This window comes from Triticum dicoccoides, chromosome 7A (genome assembly GCF_002162155.2).
Source record: "Triticum dicoccoides isolate Atlit2015 ecotype Zavitan chromosome 7A, WEW_v2.0, whole genome shotgun sequence".
Classification (NCBI taxonomy): domain Eukaryota; kingdom Viridiplantae; phylum Streptophyta; class Magnoliopsida; order Poales; family Poaceae; genus Triticum; species Triticum dicoccoides.
In genome coordinates this window covers 51,313,526-51,329,246 of record NC_041392.1, presented here as the reverse complement: position 1 = coordinate 51,329,246, position 15,721 = coordinate 51,313,526, and positions in this window count along the sequence as shown.

The following is a 15,721-nucleotide window of genomic DNA, read 5'->3' as shown; positions in this document are numbered from 1 at the left end:
GTCAGTTTCTCATCTCTCCGTGCTTCTTTCTCCTATGCCCCGTCGCCGCCGCCCCTCGTCGCCGCCCCCGTCGCCATCCGTCGCTGTCGCCATCCCCGTCCCCGCCGTCCCGTCGCTGCGCCGCGCCCCGTCACCGCGCCCCGCCCTGTCCTCCCGTCGTCCCCGCCCGGCCCGTCCTCCCGTATGTCGTCGTCCCCGCCCGGCCCGTCCCTGTCCCCGTCGTCGCCCCCCCGTCTCCGTCTCCGTCCCCGTCGCCGCCCACCGTCATCGCGCCTCGCCGGTGAGCTGTGCCCCGGCCGCCAACCACACACACACACACACATTGTTATAGAATTGTTAGAAATCTTTCTGGTTTTTAGTTATAGAATTATTAGAAATGTTAGTTATATAGAAATGTTAGTTATATAGAAATATTAGAAATGTTAGGTATATAGAAATGTTTTTTAGTTATAGAAATATTAGAAATGTTAGTTTTAGTTATAGAAATATTAGAAATGTTAGTTTTAGTTATAAAATTTAGAATTTGCATATATGAAATCACAATCCATCATTTAAAAAATGTTACTTTACTTTTGCGGCATATAGTATTTGTTGTCGACGATGCCCGGCCCGCATCCTCGCCGTCGACCCGTTCGCGATGACGTCCTGCTTCAGAGGACCCATGTCCGGGACTGGGCTCCGCCGGGCTGGCACTGGGAGGTGCTACCTTCAGGGGTGCGACGCTTGGTGAGGAACCCGGCCCCTGGTCCCGTCGTCGACCCTCATCTCCTTTGGTGGCGTTCGCGTGGGCCACTTTCGGTGCAGAGGGAGCCGGCCCCGCCGGAGGTGGTACGTCGCCATGTCAGGGAGGAGGACGAGCACGTCCATCGCTACATGGCTGCTATGGACGTCAGGTTCTCCAGTACCTGGCAGGTTCTTTTGGGAGATCACCCGAGCTATGATCCAGTGATTGTTCCTTCTCTTTGGGTGTCCACCGCCCGCACCTCAAGAACCGCGAGTGGCCTAGATTACTCTGTAGTATTCGATCTTTATTAGCTTGCTAGCTAGCTAGCTAGTGATGTATTCGATATTATATCTATTATTCGAGACGATGTATTCGAGATTATATCTATTATTCGAGATGATGTATTCGAGATTATATCTATTATTCGAGACGACGTATTCGAGATTATATTCGATGATGCTTATTATGTACTATGATTGATTCAGTTTTTCCTTATTAATCGATTGCATCCATGCATTGTAATTTGAATATATTTCTTTTGGATTAGTTAAACAAAACCTATGGCGGACAATACCGGCAGAGAGGGAGAAGAGGCCCTGTTCAATATCATACGCAATCCTTGCGGGCCAGATGATGATCAGAATGAAGAAGATTATGATGGCTCCGAATATCTAAACAACACCGGGGAGGGTGATATGATATTCGATCGCGACGACCGAATTGATGAAGTCATGAACTATGAACATGACGAAGAAAATGTTGATCTTGAAACAACAAAGACTGGCGAGGTATATATATTTATATAAGCAGGCATGTGGTGATCATCACATGTTTTAAATGACTTGAAGATATATTAACGAATCGATCTTTCTTCTTTCAGCAATCCGGATCGAGCAAATCTTCAGGCAACAGGAAACGTGGCCCGAACAAAAAGTTGAAGGAGGGTGTAAAGTACAATATCGAGGCCATCAGACCTAATGGCGAACCAATAGCGCCTAAGAAGATTGCGGACAAGTTCATTCGTTAGTGCGGAGTTCTTGTGAAGGACCAACTCCCGATCTCCCTTCAAGAATGGAGAGAGCCAGCAAAGCCACGTCCAGGAGTTACTTTTGTCGACGACAGACAAAAACTTCTGCTTTGGGAAACGCTCATGGAACATTTCACCCTACCAGATCATTTCACAGACGCAGATGTGGAGAAATTCAAGGACGCTGCTCTTAGGAAGATGGCGGTTGCATTCAAGAACCACAAGATTCGTGAATGGGCCAAGTACGTCAAGGGAGGAAGGAAGAGTCCAGTATTCGAGGGAACACTAGAGAAGCAAAGTGCTTATTGGGACGATTTCGTGAAATTCAAGGATTCGGAATTATCTAAGGAACGGTTGAGAATAAACAAGGCCAATGCCGCAAAAAAGGATAAGTTCCATAAGCTGGGGCCAGGTGGCTATGCAGTGGGAATGCCTAAGTGGGATAAGTCTGAGAAAGAGATGCTGGATGCAGGTGTCACTCCAGAAACATTGAGCTGGCCTCCCCAGGTGTAGGACTTGGTTCTATGCGCATGGGGGGGGGGGAGTTGGACCCGAAGACAGGCAAAGTTTCGAAGAAGGCATGTCTGGACGGAGCCGAAGATAAGCTACTTGTTGCAATAGAAGAGGCTCGATCGGGGTTGTTCGAGCCCAACAGAGAGAACGACGAGCTTACGCGTGCCCTGGGAAATCCTGAACACCTGGGAAGAACACGAGGCATGGGCGCTATTCTGTGGTATGAGGGGTTTTCGGACTGGAACGCCGACTACAGAACCCATGCGAGAAAGAAGATTGCGGAGGAGAAGAAGAGGAATATGGAGGAGGAGTAGAGGAAGCTAGACTATGAACGCCTTCAAGGCCTAGAATCAGCGCACGCGGACTTGGCAGTCAAATTCCAGCGGTAGCAGGAGCAGATCGACTCACTTAGGCAGCAAAGGGGGTCTCAGCAGCTAGCGGATGATCCACCATTGGATAGCACCGTCCCATCCATGCCGAGAAGCACCGTGGGTTCCGCCCCGGGCGACACATTGCTGGATAGCTACCCAGTGGATGACATCATGGAGAACACTAACTGCGAGCTACACTTCAAAATGAAGAACATATCCATGAAGGTGGTGGACGCCCTTGCTTTTACAAATCCCCCCGAGGCAACCTTCCATTGAAACCCGATTCCAGCAGGCTATGCTCGTGTCTTGGTTGATGAGGTGGTGGACCAATATTCGGGGCTAGAGCTTGACATTCCTGGAGGTGACTATGAGCACACACTAGGAGAGGCCAACCGTCGTATCATCCTATGGAGAAAGGATTGCATCATCTTTCGAAGGCCACCGACACCGCGTCATCCGACTCCTCGTCGCAGTCCGCCACCAAGTCAGCAGACTCCCGCTCCTCCAAGTCCACCAATGCGTCAGGCCACTCCTCCTCCATGTCCGGCACAGCTTCAGGCCACTCCTCCTCCTCCAAGTCCGGCAAAGCGTCAGGCCACTCCTCCTCCAAGTCCGGCACAGCTTCAGGCCACTCCTCCTCCAAGTCCGGCACAACTTCATGCCACTCCTCCTCCTCCAACTCAGCCACGTCAGCCGTCTTCACCGCCTCAGCAATCACGGAAGAGAGCTGCCTCAGCTATGGTGTGTAGCGGTACAAGTCGATGTAGTACTGGAGGTACAAGCGATTTCAATATGGTCCAAGCCTCGCGCCTCTTCCGCAGAGGCCTTACGAGAAGTCTGAGGAGGAAAACGTAGCCATATCGAAGGCCGAGGTGGAAGCCCATTTTGCACCGAAACCGCCACCGCCGCCAAGGGAGAAAGTGCCTGTGGAAAAGATTGACCACTTCATTCATATGGCTAGAGCACCAGCTCCCAAGCCTGTTGACACAGACTATGAGCGCCACATCAAGAAGTTAAATCGAGCACGTCTACAGAAAGAGGCAAGCTCGAGCTCGAGCAAATCAGCTGGCAAAAGGAGCGGTAAAACCGTTCCCCAGCTGGGAGAACAGGCGGCGCAATCAATCCCCCCGCTTGTTGTGCCAACAACACATGAGAGTAGGCGCGCCCAATATTAATGTGGGCAAACCGTTAACGTTCCCGGGGTGGGCGATGTGGTAATAACCGAGGAGCATATTGCGCAGGCTGAATCGATCAGGATCACTATTGGACAACTCCTCGATATCGAGCCCATGTCTCCGACTAGAGAGGAGGAAATAAAACAGAAATATGCCCAGGGCCAACCTTTGGTCGAGCCAGAGGAGGTCCATAAGCTCCCAACGAGAATGTATGAATTGCATTAATGGTACATGGACATTACCAAGATTTCCAATCGAGAGTCCCTCATGGTGAATGTCAACAAGGATCATTACTACCATGAGAAAGCTGTGACCGTTGAGTATTTAGAACTATTTCAGCTATAAAATCAAGATGCACTCGACAAATCTATCGTCAGTTGCTATTGTCTGTAAGTGATTTCTTTCTGTAATTTAAGTCTCAAGCTAGCTGTAGTGATCATTTTGATCAATCATTACCTGTAATTATCCTCACTATATTCTTTTCTGTGGTATTAGGCAGGATGAAGATTTATGAAATGAAAAAAGGTGGACGCTATGGCATTGGGTTCGTTGACCCAAATACCATTAATGAATACACATGGAAAATAGATCCATATCACGAAAAAAGTGTAGAGGAAAGCATGCTACAGTTCTTCAAGGAACTCAAATACAATGAAGATATACTACTTCCTTACAACTTCCAGTGAGTCACACTGTCTTGTACTACAAATTCTGTTTTTCCCTACTAGCTAGCTACATGTTTTTGCTTACATATGCCCGCTTAATTAAGACATGCAAACGTGTGTGCATGCAGATTTCACTGGATCTTGTTAACCATTAAAGTTGATGAAGGAACAGTTGAAGTACTAGACTCACTACTTAAGAGTGACTACACCATCGTGAAGGGGATAGTCAACAGGTAATTTCAATCATTATTAACTATATCTCGGCCTATTTAATTAGTTCGTCATTTCCTGATAACAACTATTTAATAACCCATTTATTAATTTTCTTTGTCGGCGGGCAGGGCTTGGGCAAAGTTCTTCAGGGCCACTCCAGGCCCATGGAAACAAAATCTGAAATGGTATCGACCCAAGGTAAGTAATTAAGTAGTACTAGCTAGATGCCATCTCTTTAATTATCATGCTTGATTAATTATTATCTGATCAAATTCCATTCTTGTAAAGGCCCTGAAGCAGGCGCCGGGGAATGATCTATGTGCATACTACGTTTGCGAGAACATTTGCATGATGGCGTCCGAAAGGAGCAAATCTCAAAGACAGGAGTGGGTACGATATCGATTGTCAGAACACTATTCACATTTTTTATACCATTATTGATATCTAGTCACACAACTAATACACATGCATATTGATCTCCTTCTTAACAGTTCAAAGAGGTGCGGGACAAGCTCCTAGCACAGGACCGCATAGAAGCAATTCAAGAGGAAATAGCGGGATTTTTGCTCGACCAGGTCATAGATCCCAAAGGAGAATACTATTACCCGCTACCGCCCCCATGAACCACTTCCAATTGTTATCGTGCTCCGAAGGCACCAATTAGCTAGGCTAATGCCACTGGCTCCGAAGGCACCAATTAGGAGAAATTGTATATATATACATGTGTGTATATATGTGTGAATTAATTAATGGTGGTTGTGAGACATTCGATGATATATATATATATATATATATATATATTATGATCGGTTCTACTAGAAATTCTATTTATATATATGCATAACGTGTACAATATGTAGTATCGTAAAATACCAGCAAACGAAAAATAATTAAATGGAAAACACAAAATTAAATGAAAAAGAAATCATAAACCCAAACCCCCCCAACCTTTTAATACCGGTTGGTGACACCAACCGTTACTAAAGGGCTCCCTGCCCCCGAAGCTGGCTCGTGCCACGTGGTTGCCCTTTAGCACCGGTTTGTGCTGAACCGGTACTAAAGGGGGGGGGCTTTAGTGCCTACATTTTAGTGCCGGTTACCAAACCGGCGCTAAAGGGCCTTACGAACCGGTGCTATTGCCCGGTTCTGCACTATACATGATCATGCTAAGTCAATATGACAATGATGAATGTGTCATGATGAACGGAATGGTGGAAAGTTGCATGACAATATATCTCGGAATGGCTATGGAAATGCCATAATAAGTAGGTATGGTGGCTGTTTTGAGGAAGGTATATGGTGGGTGTATGATACCGGCGAAAGGTGCGCGGTATTAGAGAGGCTAGCAATGGTGGAAGGGTGAGAGTGCGTATGATCCCTGGACTCAACATTAGTCATAAAGAACTCATATACTTATTGCAAAAATCTACAAGTTATCAAAGCAAAGTATTACGCGCATGCTCCTAGGGGGATAGATTGGTAGGAAAAGACCATCGCTCGTCCCCGACCGCCACTCATAAGGAAGACAATCAATGAATAAATCATGCTCCGACTTCATCACATAACGGTTCACCATACGTGCATGCTACGGGAATCACAAACTTCAACACAAGTATTTCTCAAATTCATAACCACTCAACTAGCATGACTCTAATATCACCATCCTCATATCTCAAAACAATTATCAAGCATCAAACTTCTCATAGTATTCAACACACTCATAAGAAAGTTTTATTATTCTTGAATACCTAGCATATTAGGATTTTAAGCAAATTACCATGCTATTTAAGACTCTCAGAATGATATAAGTGAAGCATGAGAGTTCATCTATTTCTTCAAAATAAAACTACCACCATGCTCTAAAAGATATAAGTGAAGCACTAGAGCAAATGACAAACTACTCCAAAAGATATAAGTGAAGATCAACGAGTAGTCGAATAATTATGCAACTATGTGAAGACTCTCTAACATTTAATAATTTCAGATCTTGGTATTCTATTCAAATAGAAAGCAAAGCACAATAAATTGACGCTCCAAGCAAAACACATATCATGTGGCGAATAAAAATATAGCTCCAAGTAAAGTTACCGATGAACGAAGACGAAGGAGGGGATGCCTTCCGGGGCATCCCCAAGATTAGGCTCTTGGTTGTCCTTGAATATTACCTTGGGGTGCCTTGGGCATCCCCAAGCTTAGGCTCTTACCACTCCTTGTTCTGTAGTCCATCGAATCCTTACCCAAAACTTGAAAACTTCACAACACAAAACTTAAAGTAGAAAACTCGTAAGCTCCGTTAGTATAAGAAAATAAATCACCACTTCAAGGTACTGTAATGAACTCATTCTTTATTTATATTGGTGTTAAACCTACTGTATTCCAACTTCTCTATGGTTTATAAACTATTTTACTAGCCATAGATTCATCAAAATAAGCAAACAACACATCGAAAACAGAATCTGTCAAAAACAGAACAGTCTGTAGTAATCTGGATCAAACGTATACTTATGGAACTCATAAAATTCTCAAATAAATTTCTGGACCTTAGTAATTTATCTATTAATCATCTTCAAAAATAATTAACTAAATATCACTCACCAAATAAAAATGGCAGCAATTCTCGTGAGCGCTAAAGTTTCTGTTTTTCTTACAGCATGATCAACAAGACTTTCCCCAAGTCTTCCCAAAGGTTCTACTTGGCACAAACACTAATTAAAAGCATAAAACCACATCTAAGAAGAGGCTAGATGAATTATTATTACTAAATAGGAACAAAAAGCAAGGAACAAGAATAAAATTGGGTTGCCTCCCAACAAGCGCTATCGTTTAACGCCCCTAGCTAGGCATGATGATTTCAATGATGCTCATATAAAAGATAAGAATCGTAGCATAAAGAGAGCATCATGAAGAATATTACTAGCACATTTAAGTCTAACCCACTTCCTATGCATTGGGATTTTGTGAGCAAACAACTTATGGGAACAATAATCAACTAGCATAGGAAGGTAAAACAAGCATAACTTGAAAACTTTAAGCACATAGAGAGGAAACTTGATATTATTGCAACTCCTACAAGCATATATTCCTCCCTCATAATAATTTTAAGTAGCATCATGAATGAATTCAACAATATAACCAGCACCTAAAGCATTCTTTTCATGATCTACAAGCATAGAAATTTTATTACTCTCCACATAAGCAAATTTCTTCTCAGTCGGAATAGTGGGAGTATCATAAGAGACTTGAATACTATAAATTGTTTCCATATTAAAAGAGTAATGTTCAGAGAAAGGGTACTCATAATCATGACAAGTTTTATAAATATAACCATCACTACTCTTTATAGCATAAGTTTGATCACAATAATCATCATAAGTAGCAACTTTGTCCTTATCATAACAACTTTGCATATCAAAACTTGGAAGACTAAAAATATCATCATTAATGAACATAGCATCCCCAAGCTTGGGACAAACATTAATTGCAGCAAATATATTCTCAAAAACATCATCTTCATCAAACATAGCTTCCCCAAGCTTGGGCCTTTTCATATCATAAGCATAATCACTCTCATCATTAATAGTATAAATAGCACCAATAGTATAGCAATTATCATATTCTTCCAAGCAAGTGCCAAAAAGATTTTCAAGATCATAAGAAGTATCATTATCTTCCACAATTATATTTCCATGAGGCACAATAGTAATAGGAGCAGCATTATTTGGAAGAGATATCTTTTTACCTCTCTTCCTTTTTCTTTTCTTCTTCTTCACCGCATCATGTGTGGGCTCAATCCTCTTTTTGGAGCTCCTTATTAATGAGATTGGTTGAATAGGAGGCTCTTCCTCGTTACCTGATTCATCATAAGAAATAATAGGAGGGTATTGGGAAGTCTCTTCCCTTTCATTAGTATTCTCTTCATCTTCTATTTGTTTTCTTTTCTTTATGTAGTTGGCAATATAAGGATTTTCAATACAATTCACCGAATAATACATATAAATTTCCTCTAGATCAAAATGAAGAACTCTATCAAGATTAAATTTTGGAATACCCTCAGTTATATGTTTCATTTCTTCATAACCCAAAAGAAGGCTAAGCTCTTTATGATGCTCAAGGGTAATCAAATTATCACAATGTTTGGACACGACTTGATCATGAAATAAATAGCATTGGAGCTTTAAATGGCCATGTTCATTGCAAAGTTCACAAGGGGCGCGAAAAATATTGAATTTTTCAGCACAATCATCAAGACTTTCTTGCAATAATTTAGTTTCTAAGTACTTATGCCTCTTGCAATATCTATCTTCCCTATTTGGTGTGTACTTACAAAAACAGTCTACTCCACAAAAATTGACATGTTTCTAGGAGGCATTTTCATCATAACTAGTGCAATCATCATTAACATCATGGATATTCAAATAATTTGTACTAACAACATTGCAATCATGCTCATCATTCAAATATTTAGTGCCAAACATTTTATAGATTTCTTCTTCTAGCACTTGAGCACAATTATCCTTTCCATCATACTCACAAAAGATATTAAAAAGGTGAAGCGTATGAGACAAACTCAATTCCATTTTTTTTATAGTTTTCTTTTATAAACTAAACTAGTGATAAAACAAGAAACTAAAAGACTCGATTGCAAGATCTAAAGATATACCTTCAAGCACTAACCTCCCCAGCAACGGCGCCAGAAAAGAGCTTGATGTCTACTACAAAAACTTCTTCTTGTAGACGTTGTTGGGTCTCCAAGTGCAGAGGTTTGTAGGACAGTAGCAAATTTCTCTCAAGTGGATTACCTAAGGTTAATCAATCTGTGGGAGGCGTAGGATGAAGATGGTCTCTCTCAAGCAACCCTGCAACCAAATAACAAAGAGTCTCTTGTGTCCCCAACACACCCAATACAATGGTAAATTGTATAGGTGCACTAGTTTGGCGAAGAGATGGTGATACAAGTGGTATATGGATAGTAGATAATAGTATTTGTAATCTGAAATTATAAAAACAGAAAGGTAACTAATGATAAAAGTGAGCGTAAACGGTATTGCAATGCTAGGAAACAAGGCCTAGGGTTCATACTTTCACTAGTGTAAGTCCTCTCAACAATAATAGCATAATTGGGTCACATAACCATCCCTCAACATGCAACAAAGAGTCACTCCAAAGTCACTAATAGCGGAGAACAAACGAAGAGATTATGGTAGGGTACGAAACCACCTCAAAGTTATTCTTTCCAATCAATCCGTTGGGCTATTCCTATAGGTGTCACAAACAGCCCTAGAGTTCGTACTAGAATAACACCTTAAGACACAAATCAATCAAAACCCTAATGTCACCTAGATACTCCAATGTCACCTCAAGTATCCATGGGTATGATTATACGATATGCATCACACAATCTCGGATTCATCTATTCAACCAACACATAGAACCTCAAAGAGTGCCCCAAAGTTTCTACCGAAGAATCAAAACGAAAACATGTGCCAACCCCTATGCATAGGTTCATGGGCGGAACCCGCAAGTTGATCACCAAAACATACATCAAGTGAATCACGTGGCATCCCATTGTCACCACAGATACGCACGGCAAGACATACATCAAGTGTTCTCAAATCTTTAAAGACTCAATCCAATAAGATTACTTCAAAGGGGAAACTCAATTCATTACAAGAGAGTAGAGGGGGGAAGAAACATCATAGGATCCAAATATAATAGCAAAGGTCGCGATACATCAAGATCGTATCATCTCAAGAACACGAGAGAGAAAGAGAGATCAAACACATAGCTACTGGTACATACCCTCAGCCCCGAGGGAGAACTACTCCCTCCTCATCATGGAGAGCACCGGGATGATGAAGATGGCCACCGGTGAGGTTTCCCCCCTCCGGCAGGGTGCCGGAACAGGGTCCCGATTGACTTTTGGTGGCTATAGAGGCTTGCGGCGGCGGAACTCCAGATCTAATCTTCGTTCTGGAAGTTTTAGGGTACGACGATATATATGGGTGCAGGAAGTACGTCGGAGGAGCCATGGGGGCCCCATGAGGCAGGGGGGCACGCCCTAGGGGGGTGGGCGCGCCCTCACCCTCGTGGGTAGCCCGTGTCTCCCCTGACGTGCACTCGAAGTTCCCTGGGTTGCTTTCCTTCCAAAAATAACTTCTCGAGTTGATTTCGTTCCGTTTCGACTTCATTTGATATTCCTATTCTTCGAAACACTGAAATAGGCATAAAACAACAAATCTGGGCTGGGCCTCCAGTTAATAGGTTAGTCCCAAAAATAATATAAAAGTGGAAAATAAAGCCCAATATTGCCCAAAACAGTAGATAATATAGCATGGAGCAATCAAAAATTATAGATACGTTGGAGACATATCATCCATCATCCTTTCCTCACTTGGGACAATGCTCTAATAATGATGATCATTACACTTTTATTTTTCTTACATCTCAATAATTACAACTCGATACTTAGAACAAGATATGACTCTATATGAATGCCTCCGGCGTGTACCGGGATATGCAATGATGTAATGAGTGACAAGTATGAAAGAATTATGAACGGTGGCTTTGCCACAAATACTATGTCAACTACATGATCATGCTAAGCAATATGACAATGATGGAGTGTGTCATAAACGGAACGGTGGAAAGTTGCATGGCAATATATCTCGGAATGGCTATGGAAATGCCATAATAGGTAGGTATGGTGGCTATTTTTAGGAAGGTATATGGTAGGTGTATGATACCGGCGAAAGGTGCGCGGTATTAGAGAGGCTAGCAAAGGTGGAAGGGTGAGAGTGCGTATAATCCATGGACTCAACATTAGTCATAAAGAACTCATATACTTATTGCAAAAATCTACAAGTTATCAAAGCAAAGTATTACGCGCATGCTCCTAGGGGGATAGATTGGTAGGAAAAGACCATCGCTCGTCCCCGACCGCCACTCATAAGGAAGACAATCAATAAATAAATCATGCTCTGACTTCATCACATAACGGTTCACCATACGTGCATGCTACGGGAATCACAAGCTTCAACACAAGTATGTATCAAATTCACAACTACTCAACTAGCATGACTTTAATATCACCATCTCCATGTCTCAAAACAATTATCAAGTATCAAACTTATCATAGTATTCAACACACTCATAAGAGAATTTTTATTATTAATCTTGCATACCAAGCATATTAGGATTTTAAGAAAATTACCATGCTATTTAGGACTCTCAAAATAATCTAAATTAAGCATGAGAGATCAATAGTTTCTATAAAACAAATCCACCACCATGCTCTAAAAGATATAAGTGAAGCAATAGAGTAAAATTATATAACTCAGAAGATATAAGCGAAGCACATAGAGTATTCTAACAAATTCCAAATCATATATGGGTCTCTCAAAAGGTGTGTACAGCAAGGATGCTTGTGGTAAACTAATAAGCAAAGACTCAAATAATACAAGACGCTCCAAGCAAAACACATATCATGTGGTAAATAAAAATATAGCTCCAAGTAAAGTTACCGATAGAAGTAGACGAAAGAGGGGATGCCTTCCGGGGCATCCCCATGCTTTGGATTTTAGGTGTCCTTAGATTATCTTGGGGGTGACATGGGCATGCCCAAGCTTAGGCTCTTGCCACTCCTTGTTCCATAATCCATCAAATCTTTACCTAAAACTTGAAAACTTCACAACACAAAACTTAAAGTAGAAAATCTCATGAGCTCCATTAGCGAAAGAAAACAAAAGACCACTTCAAGGTACTGTAATGAACTCATTCTTTATTTATATGGGTGTTATACCTACTGTATTCCAACTTCTCTATGGTTTATAAACTAATGTACTAGCCATAGATTCATCAAAATAAGCAAACAACACACGAAAAACAGAATCTGTCAAAAACAGAACAGTCTGTAGTAATATGTAGCTAGCGCAAGATCTGGAACCCCCAAAATTCTAAAATAAATTGCTGGACGTTAGGAATTTATCTATTAATCATCTGAAAAAATAATTAACTAAATATCACTTTCCAAATAAAAATTACAGCAGTTCTCGTGAGCGCTAAAGTTTCTGTTTTTTACAGCAAGTTCAACAAGACTTTCCCCAAGTCTTCCCAACGGTTCTACTTGGCACAAACACTAATTAAACACAAAAAACACAACCAAAATAGAATCTAAATAATTTATTTATTGAATAACAGGAAGGGAAAATATTGGGTTGTCTCCCAATAAGCGCTTTTCTTTAAAGCCTTTTTAGCTAGGCATTGATAATTTTAATGATGCTCACATGAAAGACAAGAATTGAAGCACAAAGAGAGCATCATAAAATATGTGACAAACACATCTAAGTCTAACATACTTACCTATGCATAGGCATCTTATAGGCAAACAAATTATCATGGCAAGCAAAAACTAGCATATGCATGGAAGAGGAAAGAAACAATAGCAATCTCAACATAGCGAGAGGTAATTTAGTAACATGAAAATTTCTACCACCATATTTTCCTCTCTCATAATAATTGCATGTGGGATCATAAGAAAATTCAACAAAATAGTTATCACATAAAATATTTTCAACACGATCCACATGCATGCAAAGTTGACACTCTTCCAAAATAGTGGGATTAACACTAACTAAAGTCATGACCTCTTCAAACCCATTTTCAATAAAAATTTCATAAGATTGAACATTCTCATATTCATCATGGGGCTTAAATAAATCTTCAAGATCAAAAGAAGAATCACCCCAATCATGATCATTGCAACAAATAGTAGTCATAGCAAAACTAGCATCCCCAAGCTTAGGGTTTTGCATATTATTAACACAATTGACATTAAGAGAATTTATAATAACATCATTGCAATCATGCTTTTCATCGAAGGAACTATCAAGTATGGGTGCAATAGCAAAGATCTCATGTTTAACATAAGGAACTATGACAAATTCATCTTCATAAATATTGGCATCATGGCCACAAGAATAGCAAGCATCATGTTCATCAAGGGATATTTCATCCAAATCATCAGAATCATTATTATCTATAGATTCATGCATATCATTATTTTCTTCCAAAGCAGCGGTCATTCTTTCAATAAATTCTTGAACATAGACATTATGAGCAAAGTTTTCATTGCAATATTTAAGTATGATGGAATTTTCAGATTTATTGAGAGTAAAATCATACTTTTCAATCAAAGAAGCAACTTCATGAGCACCCTTAAAAACGACAAATTCTTCAATTTGTTCGATATCATAGTAACTATAAACACCCTTTGCATAAGAAGATAAGATTTCATTATCATTGAACTCACATAGGTAGGGAAGGTGTTTTTTAAGGTTCTTAGAGCAACAAGTAAAATCACAAATTTCACAAAGATTCCAAGCATAGCATAACAAACTATTTATATGATACCATAAGAGCTTCCCTTTTTCAGACAAACGATGACGCACAAAAGGAGCATGCTCATCTAAATATTTCCCATCAACTAAGCTAGTTGGGGTTTTAGCACGAGCGCATAAGGATCAAAGATGATCCAAGTAGAACACTTTAAGTGGATCCATATCAATAGATTATTAGCAAGCAAAGATGCAAGCAAATTGAAGGCACATGGTAACACAAGCAAACAAGCAAAAGAGGCAAATAGAGAAAGAGAGGGAGGATAGAGAGAGAGGGCGAATAAAACGGCAAGGGTGAAGTGGGGGGAGAGGAAAACGAGAGGCAAATGGCAAATACTGTAATGCGGGAGATAAGGGTATGTGATGGGTACTTGGTATATTGACTTTTGCGTAGACCTCCCCGACAACGGCGCCAAAAATCCTTCTTGCTACCTCTTTTAGCACTGCGTTAGTTTTCCCCGAAGAGGAAGGGATGATGCATCAAAGTAGCATAAGTATTTCCCTCAGTTTTTGAGAACCAAGGTATCAATCCAGTAGGAGGCTACACGCAAGTCCCTCGTACCTGCACAAACAAATAAATCCTCGCAACCAACGCAAATAGGGGTTGTCAATCGCTATAGGGCCACTTACGAGAGTGAGATCTGATAGATATGATAAAGATAATATTTTTGGTATTTTTATGATAAAGATGCAAAGTAAAATAAAGGCAAAGTAAATAGCAAAGTAAATAACTAAGTAGTAGGAGATTGATATGATAAAGATAGACCCGGGGGACATAGGTTTCACTAGTGGCTTCTCTCGAGAGCATAAGTATTCTATGGTGGGTGAACAAATTATTGTTGAGCAATTGACAGAATTGAGCATAGTTATGAGAATATCTAGGTATGATCATGTATATAGGCATCACGTCTGAGACAAGTAGACCGACTCCTGCCTGCATCTACTACTATTACTCCACTCATTGACCGCTATCCAGCATGCATCTAGAGTATTAAGTTAAAAACAGAGTAACGCCTTAAGCAAGATGACATGATGTAGAGGGATAGACTCATGCAATATGAAGAAAACCCCATCTTGTTATCCTCGATGGCAACAATACAATACGTGCCTTGCTGCCCTTACTGTCACCGGGAAAGGACACCGCAAGATTGAACCCAAAGCTAAGCACTTCTCCCATTGCAAGAAAGATCAATCTAGTAGGCTAAACCAAACTGATAATTCGAAGAGACTTGCAAAGATAACCAATCATACATAAAAGAATTCAGAGAAGATTCAAATATTATTCATAGATAGACTTGATCATAAACCCACAATTCATCGGTCTCAACAAACACACCGCAAAAAGAAGATTACATCGAATATATCTCCACAAGAGAGGGGGAGAACATTGTATTGAGATCCAAAAAGAGAGAAGAAGCCATCTAGCTACTAGCTATGGACCCGTAGGTTTGAAGTAAACTACTCACACTTCATCGGAGAGGCTATGGTGTTGATGTAGAAACCCTCCATGATCGATGTCCCCTCCGGTGGAGCTCCGGAACAGGCCCCAAGATGGGATCTCGTGGATACAGAAAGTTGCGGCGGTGGAATTAGGGTTTTGGCTCCGTATCTGATTGTTTGGGGGTATGTGTCGGTGGAGCA